Here is a 14131-nt window from a genome sequence, read left to right as displayed (position 1 = left end):
TACATCCTTGGATGTTGTGTCGGGCTGTGATAGGCAGTCTATTTTGGTTAAACAAGGCTTGCTTCGACAACCCAGTAGAAAACTCTACAAGAGACGGAACACCTAGCCAGGTTCCCAGAGACAGGTTCCTGACATCACAGAACCCCCAACTTCATAATTCTGTGACTATAAGTCACACAGACAATGTCCCAAGCTTCTGGCATTCTGGCTAGACTCCACCCCCACAGTTACTTGACTATAGCCAGGTATGCTCCTACCCACAGTTACCTGACAGCCCAGCCCACTATAAGAGTGGCTTCTTGGACCCTCCTCACTCTCTTTAAGCTCTCACTTTTCTTACTCTCATCTCTAGCCCTCCTTTTCTCCCTCCCTTCCCCTCCTCTCTCCACGTGCCCATGGCCTGCCTCTCTCCTCTTTCTATCTCCTCTTTCTCCCTGCCTTTCTACAACAAAGCTCTAAAACCATAGACTGTCTCTGCTCATCAAGGCCCACCAAACTTGAAAAATTAGATAGGTTTTCCCCTAACAAACCACGTCTAACCTGCCGCAGGAAGACCTTCCTGTACTCCAGCCACGGACTGGACCAAGGACCCGGCCCCCATTTTATCCTCAGGTTTTCTGCGGTGTCCAGTGGTGTCTGGGATGCCCGAGGCTGAGAACCTGGTACCTAATACTGCCCCTTGTCCACCACCCGCTTAGATGGGGACCAGTTGTTTCCCACATCTAGACACCCACCCGGGGCACGTGAGCACTGGAACTCTGGAGAGACGCACGTTTTCTTCCAATCCCTTTTTCCTCCATACCCACTACCCAACTTCATCTTTCGCCCATGAACCAAATTAGTTATCAATTAGTCTTGCAAGCATTCTCTTCACGGGGTTAGAAAGCTGGAAGTTGCAGAATCAAATTCAAAAGCCATAAAATGTAAGACTAACTTGGTAGTCCATGAAAGCCTCTACAGCAGGGCTTCATAGCTGAGTGTTGAGAGCACCACCTTGTGACCCAGCTTGGAAAATAGTAGGGCAAGCAACACATCTGGCCAGTATCAAGGAGCAACGGGAATATGGGGATGATCTAACTAGATTATATTCCATATGCCAGGCATGTTTCAGATGTGAGTTCACGCTGCACTATATTGTGTAATACTCTACTGAGTAGAGTTTCAATAAACATGAATTTATCATACCTCACAGAAAGAACATTGTATAGTAACATGACACCTGAATTCTTCCAATTAACTGTGAAATGCTCCAATTTCATGGAGCTTCTCAGATCACATCAGAAATGGAATGAGCAAGAATGTATCAACAGATTGTTTGGCTGGCAAAGTCCCTTTTAAAGTTAAATGCTAAAACTGTATTTTCCTTAATATTTTATTTATTTAATTTATTTACTTATTTACTTTATGTCCTGACTTCAGTTTCCCTTCCCTCCCTCCTCCCAGTCTTTCTCCCCTTACACCCCAACCATTCACTCTTCCTCCCTTTGTCTTCAGAAAAAGGAAAGCCTCCCACTAAAATCAAGCAGCCTTGCCATATCAAGTTGCAGTAAGGCTGGGTACATCTTTTCCTATTCAAGCTAGATAAGGCAGCCTAGTAGGAGGAAAGGGACCCAAAGACAAGCAACAGATCAGAGACGGCTCCTGCTCCTGTTGTTAGGAGTCTCACCTGAAGACCAAGCTGCACAATTGTTACATTTGTGTAGAGATCAGTGCTATGCATGCTGTATGGTTGGTGATTCAGTCTCTGTGATCCCTTCTGGGCCCAGATTACTTGACTCTCTAAGTTGTTTTGTGTTGTTCTTAACTACTCTGGCTCCTTTAATCCTTCCTTCCTCTTTTCAGCAGGATTCTCCAAGCTCCACTTATGTTTGGCCATGGGTCTCTGCATCAGTTTCTATCAATTGTAGGATGAAGCCTCTTTGATGATGGTTATGCTGGGCTCCTGTCTATAAGCACAGAAGTGTATCAATGATAGTATCAGGGATGGGATAGCTCTCATGGCCTGGGCCTCAAGCAGGATCAGTCATTGGTTGGCCTAAAACTCTATTTCAAAATACAGGGACACAGGTTGATTAGTCTGCCTCAAGGTTACTATGTAACTCAGGAAGACCTTGAACCTGTGATCTTCTCCCTCTAGTGCTGGACTACAGGCATGTACTGCCATGTCAGGTTGTACGAGGTGCTGGCAATCATAACCAAGCACTATATTAAGTGAGGTGGATCTCTAGCTCCTGATGGTTGGGTTTTTACTTCTTTTTTTTTTTTTTTTTTTTTTTGTGGAGACAGGGTTTCTCTGTGTAGCCCTGGCTGTCCTGGAACTCACTCTGTAGACCAGGCTTGCCTCAAACACAGAAATCCGCCTGTCTCTGCCTCCCAAGTCTTGGGTTCAAAGGTGTAGGCCACCACTGCCCGGTGGTAGTTTTTTAAAGAAAGGAAAATTTAAAAATAGTTAAAAGTATATCACGACTCAATTCTACTCAGCAGAAATAAATCCCAAGAGAGCTTCCAGGACCAACAAAGTCTAGAAAGATTTGACTCACATAACAAGAATGAGATTACTTTGATAGTGCTTAAGATCAGTCACTCAATGAGCAAGGTTGGCTTGGGTTCATGTGCTTTGTCTTTCTATTAAAAGGTAAGTGCCTTCATTAATTTGTTGATTCAGTTGTGGAGAAAAATTGTATTGCCTGCTTACTAAGTAACCAACAACCTGATAAATACTGTAAATATTAATAAAAATAAAACATTGCTCATTATACATTGAGTTTATAGTTTAGTAAGAAGGCAGGGATGTAAACAAGCTGTAGATTCAGAACAGGGTCAGCTATTGTCTCTAAATTTATCATCTAAATAGTCTCTATATTAGTCAGTTAATCTCTAACTAATACCCCATGAAAGAACTCAGACAAGGAGAGCTCACCCAGCCTTGCTGGTCAGGGCATTTTCCTGGAATGTAATCTGAGTCTGAACCTTGTTATGCTTGTCATGCTGGTAAGCATTCTCCAGCAAGAGGAGGCAAAGAGAGAGTTCTGTTCCAGATGTCAGAGAAACGTGCTAATACTCCAGCAACAGCAATGTTATGCATCTTTGAAATTTGATGTTGGTAAGTGATAGACATGTGGATTTGCAAATAGGCTAAAGGTCACAATTGACGTTGTTGCTTTGAAAACAAGAAATAACCTAAAAAGATGGGTAATATATATGAGTCAGCTTTCAAAGACTGATTTCAAGCTCACTTGGAATAGCTTTCACTGGAGGAAACTTCGGGATGGTGCAGATGAGGGTATCCTGAGACAACTGCTCTGTATGCATGTTTCTATAGATGTAATCTACCCAAGAAATGCATACCTAAAGTGATTTAAAAGTTGACACTAAAGTATAAACATTTTTTAGAGTCTAATTAATTCATTTTCTGAATATTTGGGCAATATGTTTTACAGATATATTTTGTCCATTTCCATTGGTAGCGACCAGTGCTCTGGAATAAAAGAACTGTGGCAGAATTTCCCAGTAAGAATCTACCACTTAAAAGCATAATGGGATATCTAATTACCCAAAATCAGAACACCTTACTCAACAATCCTGCCTTTGCCTTTGTCCCATGCTTACATCCTCTGCTAAACAATTCTTCTTTCCGACTTGGAAACTGGGGCAAATTGCAGTGAATTTTATTTCTATGCTGAAAAAATGGTAGTATTTCCTTGCCACCAGGTCAGATAAAGAGTTTGGGGCTTCAACTATCTGATGGCATTGACTGTATTTGTTAATTACTTGCACTGAATCTTATCATTCCAATTGTGTTGAGCATATCCACACTACATTGTTCTCACTATAAAATAATTTTTCAATATTAATATATCTTTAGAATAAAAAATGTGTTGAAAATAAGCTCAATTGTGCCTACTTCTTAAAAGTAACAAGGTCCAACAATGTGGTAAGATCCTGTCTTTAGGCAAGCCTGGACTACATAGCAAGTTCTATGATAGCCAGAGATACATAATATAGAGACCCTGTCTCAAAAGTGGGGGAGAAGGAGAAAGGGAGAAAGACAAGAAAGAGAGAGAGGGAGAGAGAGAAAGAATTAAAGAAGAAAAGGAGAAGGAAAAGGAAGAGAGAAGAAAAATAGACATCTGCTTGGTAACCTGAGAGTTCTAATTAAAAACATTTAAATTATTTTCCAAGTGGTAATGCACAGAAATGTCCTACTGGAAGCAGAATAGTGAATATGATAGTTTGGCCAATTTTCTTGGCTGTTAATAGTAAAAGTTGAATTGCAGAGAACACTAAAAACATTTGAGATAATGGGATGTTGAAATAACATGCCTAGATAAATTAAAATTGTGTACATGTCTTAGAGTTGAGATGAAACAGCACCTGTGTAAAGAAATGAACAACTTGAAAACTATTTTTGAAAAATGCTCATGAAAATACAGACAAATTGAATTGTTGACACATTTCTGTAAGTAATAAGAAATTAAATACCTCTCCCAAAACTAACCACCTAACTCTCACATGCTAGTGAGTAATTTCCCTCTGGAAACTTCATTCTAGAAGGATAAAAACTTGTGTTTGCAAAGAAGCTGCATGTAAATTTCCATATCTCTTTCATCCATAATAATCCCAAGCCAAAAATAGTCAAAATATTCTTCAACTGAAGAATGGGTAAATGACCTGGTATATCAACACCATGAAAACTATAAAACCGTAAAAAGAAACAATATATTGATGTATACAATGATTTAGATGATTCCTGAAGGAGTCATAGTATACAAAAATGTCAGTCACCAAAGGCTATATTATGTATTTTTCTATTTATATAAAATCAGAGGTACAGAGAACAAGTTTGTGTTTGCTATGGGTTAGAGATAAGAGGTAACAGCCACACAGTGAGCCTTATAGTAAGCAAAGAGCCTGCCCATTGACTGTGGAGGAGGAAACATGAGCCTACACAGACCGACTTTTGGCAGGACGAAGATGCATGAGCCCAAGTATAAGCACTAATGACTTAAGGATGTAAAACTGATAAGAGCTGAGTAAGTTGTGTGGATTGTGATAATGTCAGATTCCTCGTTTTGTTCTCGTTTTAAAAATAGCATTACATAAAACCTGCTAGAACATACACAGGACTGACTGTACATTTTATGCAATTCCCTATGAATTACAATTATTTCAATACAGACTATCAAATGGTATGTTAAAAATAGTACCTTTGGAGAGTGTACAAGATGTTTTAGTCATTTCTTTCCTTTGTAGGACTGAGATCCATCAGGAGTTTAGAAGAATATTTTTATTTTTTTAATTATAGCCTGAGAAGCCAATGAAAGGGAGAGAAAAATATTAGAAACATATTCATCCAAGATGCTTTCATGGTTTATGGCTAATATGTATCCTGCTAGAAAATTTACACCAGGCTGTCATACATCGCCATCAAATGGAGAAGAATTCTGGGAAGCTTGCCTGAGTATCATACTGCAGGAGATTCTGATTAGCACATACTAACATTCGAATGATTCATGGAATGTGGGAAGAACTGAAGTAGACATGCTTCTCAACAGAGGTTAGACAACAGTGTTCAAACATTTACTATATAATCACTGGTCATAAAGGCCCTATCAGGCTCAAATAGCTTGTTTTGTTAATCGTTTCATATAGCCATTACAGTATGATTAGCTTATTATCAGTGTTTGCTTTGCCAACAATTTTATAGCTATAATATCAGCACAGATTTATAGTCTACTAAAGGCCTATATGACTTTATTTTCCAATATTTTTTAAAAGCCTTAAAACTCAAAAGACTTGTTTCTGACCGAACCGAAAAGGGGATTTTAACATCGAAGAAGGAGCCTATCAACTACAGCCCACCAGGTGAGCAGCAGACATTGCTCAGAGATGGTGTAGGCTCCACCAAAATTACTCCTTGATTATTCACACAAATTAAGTAAGAATTTAAATATTTGAATACTTTCACATTAATTTTCATCACACTGCTGGCAGTATTTCTATCCCATTTGCATGTCATTCTCTTTGGCCTTAAATCTCCTCATAGAAAACACAACACAGTTTTGGTATGGCTATTAATGAAGTTACAGAACTGCAGTTTTTACATCTCCAGAATAGCTTAGTAAGCACAATGGAGAAGTACCTAAATGAGGGTGCACACCACTAGTTTGCACATGGGTTGGATAAAGTTTATATAATACAGAGCTAATTGGTTCTTGGACTTCACAGTGAGACATATCTGAAACATTATGAAAGCTGGAGATATATTTCAGTGGTAAGTATAATGCCCAAAATTAACCTGTAAGCCCCACGTGCACAGGAGCCAGGTAACTTTTTAGAGTACTGGGAATTAAAATTCTTGGAATAACAAAGCCCCATGGGAAAGTACTATGGCCTATAGGTTTGTCCTTACAAACCCATGCAACATGTGCCCATTCTCAGCTGGGAAATTCCTAGAAATAGTCCTGAGCAAAAATTATGTCTTGGTCAATATTTCATAAAATTTCCTTAAAATTTGGTCCAAAATGATGGAATTAGATTTCCTCTGGCTAATCTCTGGATTAACATAAATTCCTGCCTAACATGCACAAGGCCAGGTGTTCTGTCTCTAAGACAATAGAGAGATGATAGATAGATAGATGATAGATAGATAGATAGATAGATAGATAGATAGATAGATAGATAGATAGATGATAGTATAACTCTGTCAGCTGACTATAGAGCACTTAGAATCTTATGTGAATTAGAAAGGATTATTGTACCAAAGAATACACTTGGTGGGACTCATGGCTCCAGCTGCATATGTAGCAGAGGATGGTCTAGTTGGTCATCAATGGGAGGAGAGGCCCTTGGTCCTATGAAGGCTCTATGCCCCAGTGTAGGTGAATGCCAGGGCCAAGAAGCAGGAGTGGGTGGGTTGGTGAGCAGGGGGCTGGGGGAGGAGATAGGGAGTTTTAGGAGAGGAAACCAGGAAAGGGGACATTTGAAATGTAAAGAAAGAAAATATCTAATTAAAAAAATGCAGAAATACATATAAAAAAAGAAAGAAAGGATTATTGTACAAGTAACTTTTATTTGTCTGATGTTAGTTGTTATCTAGGAGACTTCCTGCTGAATAAGCTTACCCTTACTAGCTCTTTCTGAACTCTGTCTGGCTGTATCTACTCAGCTGCTCTGCCTCAAACTCCTCTCTAAGTTGACTGATTCAAACTGGCTTCTGGATTGCTCTCCTTGGCAAAACTGGCTCTGGCAATTTGTTCTAATCTTCTAGCTCCTTCTCTACCTTCAACTGCTTCTACAGTCCTGCACTAAATTGCATGAATACATGAAAGAATTCATTGTACTGCACTCATTTCACTGACTCCCAACTCACTGACTCTCTTTCTTTCTCTCTGTGCTGCTCTTAAATAGCTTTTCTTTCTTGCCCATTCTCCTGAGAGTTAGGTGTATCCTATCTCTGATCCATTCTGTCAATGTCAGGAGCCATCTAGAATAGGTTAAGTCTAGTCGATGGTTTTCTTGGAGGTGGTCCACCATTTTTTGCATGGTCTGTGATGGGCGAGATCTTTGAGGCAAGGTCCTAAAAAGACTTCATCTCAGTATTGTTTCTTCCAGCTGAAATGCCTTTCTTGTCCTTATAGAATTAATATATAATCTCTAGGCATTAGCCCACCCTATTGGGCAGATTTCTGCAGATCAACAAAGATGTACTATCTTGTAGTGATGCTATATAGATATCCTTAATTCTTAATAATGATCCTGTATGAATTCCTAAAATTACACTATTAATTTTTAAAGCCTTCTTTGATATGAAAACTGCAATGAGAACTCTGCCAGTCTTCATGTGTCAAGAGATAATTGCTTGAGACAGAAAGCAGGTATTTACAACTTAGAACACATTCCAAGAGGTTGTAAAATAATTATACAAAGGTTGTAAAAGGGAATTAAAGATTTATTGTAGGAGCAAGGACAGAAGATAAAATATTAACTGGGTTTATCTATTCAAAACTGCAGTGATTGCTGGGTTTTATAAAAAGATAAAGAGAAAATGAATATATTTGATGGAGGTGTGGTGGGGAGGGGTTTCCTCTGCAGACCCATGCTGAGGCATCCTTTCCCACTGAGGGACCAGCCACAGGATGGTATAGTATAGAATAGAGTTCAGGGTATAGGGTAGTAGAGACAGAGAAAGGCAAAGAAAAAAGGAGAGAAACAGAGAGAGACACAGACAGAGAGTAGAGGAGTAGAGGCTGGTCATGAGCACGTGGAGAGAGAGCAGGGAGGGTAATGAGGAGAAAGGGGGAAGGGATGAGAGGAAAGAGCAGGAGCAAGAAGGCAAGAGCACAAGAGAGAGGGAAGGGGGAAAGCAGCTCCTTTTATAGTGAGACAGGCACACCTGGATGTTACCAGATGACTGTGGGGCATAGCCTAGACAAAATGCTAACAATGATAACTCAGTCACAAGAATTATGATTTTTAACCCCTATGAACCTGTGGAGCTAGTGACAGATAATGTCTAGCTAGATAACCATTCCTAATGGGAACACATGTATACATCTCTGTTATAAATTTGTTTGAACTTTTAGTGAACTTGTGTATTAAAAAGAAAGAGGGGGAAATGTTTAAAAAACCATGTGATCTATTCCCATAGAAAAGGTGCAAAAAGTAGAACCAAATTACATTACATGGAATTACATCAAAGCAGAATAAGAGAGCAAGATTAGGAGGAGGCAGAAGGACAGCAGAATAGAGTAATTTAGAAATAAAAAGGAAACTTAGAAATTAAGAGAGCAAGTTATAAATTTAGAGAATATATAATCTGTTAGAGTTTTTCCCTTTTATTTTTTCTTAAAAATAAAGAATAGAATCTATTTTAAAGTGTCTTTCTCTCTTTTCCCCCCTCTTCCTGAGGGTGACTCTTCCTAACGGACAAAGCATATGCCAGCAAGATTTTGCTGAAAGGACCCTGATATAGTTGTCTCTTGTGAGGCTATGCCAGTGCCTGGCAAATACAGAAGTGGATACTCACAGTCATCTATAGGATGGAACACAGGGCCCCCAATGGAAGAGCTAGAAAAAGTGTCAAGGAGCTGAAGGGGTCTGCAACCTTATAGGCGGCACAACAATATGAACTAATCAGTACCCCAGAGCTCATGTCTCTAGCTGCTTATGTATCAGAAGATGGCCTAGTTGGTCATCATTGGGAAGAGAGGCCTTTTAAGTCGTGCAAACTTTATATGCCCCAGTACAGGGGAACGTCAAGACCAAGAGTGGGTGGATAGGGGAGCAGGGGAGTTTCGGAATACCATTTGAAATGTAAATGAAGAAAATATTTAATAAAAAATTGAAAAAGAGAGAGAAAAAATTGGGGGGAAAAGGCAAGTAAACTCAACCTTAGGGCCAGGTGTGCAGAAGACCTGTGGGAAAAAAGGACAAAGGACCTCTTTACTTAATACCCCCCGCCCCCTGCTGTTAAGTGACTGGTGTTAATTCAAGCAGAGGCCTGCCGCTTCTGGCTTCAGAGTAACTTAAAATCATGATAGGTAAACGTTATTATTATAATAAAGCAAACCTAATCACTGGCAAGACACAGATGCTCTTTCCCCTTGGCTACCTTCAAGAGAGAACAAGAACTCTGGAACTGACTTCTGAGACATCAAATTTCTCTCTGATTCATCACTTTGCCCGTCAATTAGACATCACTTTTGAACTTGCCTTCTTCTTTCTACAAATAAATTTTACCTTAAATGTGTGTATTAAGGGCATGTCTGTTTGTATTCCAGCCACAGGAATTGAAGGTGTATCATTCCAGCTAGATCACAAAGACCTAGAACATCTTTAGATGTGATCAGTTGCAAGAACAACCATGTTGTTAGATTAAAATTCTATGGGTGGTCACATAAAAATTTCAACTAATTTTCATTTTGTGTTAGGTTTTGACTCTAAGTGGTGCCATTCATGATTAATGTGGCAATTGTCAAAATTTCCAATAGAATCTATAGCTGTAAAACAAATGGTATGCTGAAATGAAAGTATTATCTTACTGCAAGAAATAAGTTGTCCTAAGAAGAAAGCAATCTTTTTTTAAAGATAAAAGAAAGCATCAGTTAATGAATGAAGCAAGACAAGACACATATATCAGGGCTGATTGGCTAGACTTATTATCTTTTCTCAATTGCCATGAAAGTACACAGTCCTTAGGTTAGTCTATAATGACTCTTCTGCCTTTTCTCCAGAATTTTAGTTGTTTATTTTATGAGAACTTAGTCCTAGCCCCCATATTTCAACTCTACATACTTAGTGTGCTCTTCTGCTCTAGGCACTAATGATGTTTGTATGTTTACAGTCTGTAAATTTTGTCTCCTGCTCTGGCCTTTATATTCTGTTTTCATAGTTGTTCTCAACATACCTTCCATCTCTCTAGGCTCTCCTCTCTACCATTCTCTTCCTTAGATATTCTATCTTGTCTGACAGGATTCTGAACCTAGTTTTCAATTACTAGTTGTCTGTTCTCTTTACAGAGCCATAGCTGCTTGTACTGAACAATTTCACTGGAGCCCATTTTCTCAGAGTCGTCTCCCTGCATTCTCTAAAGTCTCTTCCCAAAGAAATACAAAAGTAGGTTTTTAGAATCATTCTGTTTCTTCAACTACATTATTCACATGACTTATAGCAATAAGAGCAGTGTGGGCTAGTTCTCTGTGTCTTAGTGTAGAACTCAATTTTTTATTGATAATAAACATGATATTAAATGCTTGTCCACCTTTATGCCATGCAGGGCATGAATTGGTTGAAGAATTCTCTAGTGAGAATTTATTTCCTTAGGGAATTTTGGACTATCTACAATCTTTTCACTGACTCATACACTGACAGCCTTGATATTTTTAGACAGTGGCTAGAAATGCAGACTTGCAAGCCCCATCTTTGGAGCCATGATTTGCATTTCATCTAGAGGTTGCATAAGTACATAGAATTTTAAGCTCTTATCCACTATATCTTTATATTTATGCAATTAACAATTAAAACATTATTCTTTTTAAGATAGTACATATTATAGGGATTCCCACAAGCTGAACAAGAGTGTTGGTATCTGTTCCATCATCCTCCCACAGATAATCCATCTAAGAAAATTTTCAGGCCAAGTCTAGTCACCTCATGATCTTAGCAAGCTAAAAAACAAACCATCCAAAACCTTCAACATAAAGTCAACAGAGGAAGCTGATGACAAACAGTCTCTCAGCTTTAAGTTCAGCTGCAAACCCATTTTAGAAAATGATGTGTAACAAAAGCAACTGGTTTGTAGCTTGTCATGACGTACAAATAACTGTGAAGCAGGCAATTCTGAAAAACATTTTCCTTTAATGACTGGGGTGCTGTGTGCAACTGTAGTTACTGAGAGTAATTTCTAGTTATATTTCGGATCCTCTGGTAAATTCCCAAAGAGAAGTGTAATTTACCATATGGTCTGCTGGTACACTGGCAGTCACAAGCCATCTTCAGGTACAGTTAATCTGCAGACAGATGTTCTGTTTGTCCAGACATGCTGGAAAAACCAGTGATTAGCTACATTGAAGAAATGAGTTAAATTTATTAGCCACTACAAATTCTACTGTAGATAATTTCCTGTGGTTCAAGTGAATATTTATCCCAACATGTATCCAGAAAACTGATTTTAAGTGCAAACTCCTATTGAAATGTATACCAATGACTAGCAATGAAATGCCACTAAAAGCAGGACTTTATGGGGTTTGTTGTCTGAGATTTGAGCCTTTTTTCCCCAGTGTTATTCATGCTGTTTTTGTTAAATTTTACAGAATATTTTGTTAATGTCACCAAGAAAGTCATCAATTCTTCCCTCTAAGCTGGTGAGTCGGATAGTGCAGCAGATGCACACTCTTAACCCTTCAGAAACTGTGGCAGGATTCCTGTTTCATCTGTCATGATCTATACGCAGGAATGTTCATCACTGTCACACTGTACAGAATAGGTGACAATGACTGTGCTCAGAATGCCCCTCCCAGACTGAGGGGCACACAATAGATGTGGTCATTTACTGAAAACAGCAATGTTTGAATGTGGAGAGGGTTTCCACTCCACCGTCACCCAGAAGTTCTGTGTGATGATGCTCTTTGGCTTCTACTGTCTTTCTCTTTCCGCAAACAAGCAATACAGATGGGTCAATAGAGTCTGAGTCTGTTCTTTTAGACTAGGCATACCTCCTAAGTCTATCTTGTTTCTCTAGAAATCACCTAAGCATTTGCTCACAATTCTACTATACGCTAAAATTGTATACAAGAAAAATGGATAATTTGGGGGATGTTTGAGTAATTTTCAATCCTCAAGCACCTAAATTTTGTTCCATATTGCATACATGTTGCTATGATAATATAATACAACTCAGAGCTTCTTGCAAAACATCCCCAGTAATGGAAGTAATTTTCAGAAATTTGGTATATATCTCATTTGTACAAAATAATGGGAATTGTTTCAAAGGATACTAAGACAATTTCCTTTCAGTATGTCTTGTCTATGCTTACTCATAGAGACAAGCAACATACAACTTGCCCACTGTCTCGGTGGAACCATGCAATGAGGTTTTTGGTTTTCATTTTTTTTGTTTTCCGTTCTTATGGCTTGGAGCCACACAGAAGTGGGAATGTGTCCTTATAACATGGCCTAGGACAAACTGCTCACTCTAGAGACCTTGTTTCATGCCCTGTTATGAAGATCAGATATCCATAGAAAACATTCATCAGGATTAATTAAGGGAAAAAAATCTATTAAAATGTCAATATGTTGGCTTGCCTGGTTAAATGATTCAATAAACTGTATATTCATTGTTAATTAGATACACTAAAAACAAAACCAATTTTATTTATTCATATCAAAACAACTCTACATTTCTTATTTCTCCATAAACAACTTTTGGTCAGTGGGTTCAAAAAGTGATTTATTTAATGACAAAAGAAAAAAAAAAACAAAAACAAGAAAAAGTTTCTTCCAGAAGCAAAAAACAAAAGAAAAAATAAATAAACAAAAGAAAACCAATCCACTTGTATAAAATTAAGGCTTCTGAGACATAACAGCACTTCCTGCTTCTGTTGAGTGACACTATGGGAATCTTAAATAGCAAGCAAATTGTATTTGGCTTTTGGCCATATGACTTGTAATTCTAAAATAAAGGTATACTAAACAGACTATTTAATATATTCTATTTCAAAAAATATGCTTTTCTTTAAAAAAGAACTTATATGATGAATCCAAATAATTGTCAGTGGACTGAAATCTAAATTGATAATTTTATAGTTGTATTTGGAAAAGGGATTAACACAGATGTGCTGTTAAACATATTTATGTGTAGCCAAACCTTCATGACAAGAGCATTTCATCTGTTACAGGTGAAAGTACTCCAAAGCTAAAACATCAAAATTTCCTCTATTTTCATTAGTATCTTGTATCCATTTCTGGCATATGTATTTGCTAACATGTTTTTTATTTCTTTTCTAGAACAACATATAATACTGACAAAAGAGTGCTTTAAACCTGAACAAGTTTGTGAACCATCAACATGTTTCTTCACCTTCCTATTATAAGACTCTATTTTCTTCCTGATCCCAAAACAAAAGAATGTAAATGAAGTTTACATTCAAGAGATGTAGGGAAGAATTTCAGCTACTCCTGCACATTGTGTGGCCATTCAAATCCAGTAACACTTATTCTGAGCTCCTGTGGAAAATATCTGGAAAGCTTGTCCTTCCTGCCCTATTAAATGATGAAAGGTACAAATGAAAAATATTTTATGTATGTAGCATTTGCTTGGTGATGGCTGCATGAAGGGTGCTCTAGGAAGACTGGTAGACAAAGGTGCTTAGAATCCACTGTAGGGGAAGGTTCTGATACTAATGTCTGGTTCCTTCATTGGTTCTTGATTTGGTCAATAAAGAAGGCAGGAGCCAATGCTGGGCAAGGGGTATAGTTAGGACTTCTTGGCCCAGGAGTAAAAAGAGATGCAAGGAAAGAAAATGGGCTTTTCACCCAGGCTTTGGAATGAGAAGCAAGAAACAACCATGTAAGATCTTGGGGAAACTAGAACCAACACCTAACCAAGGATGTCAGTGGAGGCTGACTGATA

General features: G+C 38.3%; 1 long non-coding RNA gene across 1 annotated transcript; it reads left to right on the top strand.

The window, feature by feature from the left end:
- Positions 1 to 201: 201 nt before the first annotated feature.
- Gm31752 (predicted gene, 31752) lies at positions 202 to 13792 on the top strand. Its single transcript, NR_166583.1, has 7 exons — positions 202 to 245; positions 5306 to 5557; positions 5779 to 5865; positions 7798 to 7877; positions 10521 to 10617; positions 11814 to 11864; positions 13507 to 13792. It is a non-coding gene; the product is annotated as a predicted gene, 31752 (long non-coding RNA).
- Positions 13793 to 14131: the final 339 nt, after the last annotated feature.

This window comes from Mus musculus, chromosome 5 (assembly GCF_000001635.26).
Source record: "Mus musculus strain C57BL/6J chromosome 5, GRCm38.p6 C57BL/6J".
In the NCBI taxonomy this organism is placed as follows: domain Eukaryota; kingdom Metazoa; phylum Chordata; class Mammalia; order Rodentia; family Muridae; genus Mus; species Mus musculus.
Note: the sequence above shows the minus strand (reverse complement) of the source record. Positions and strands in the feature narration are given on the sequence as shown.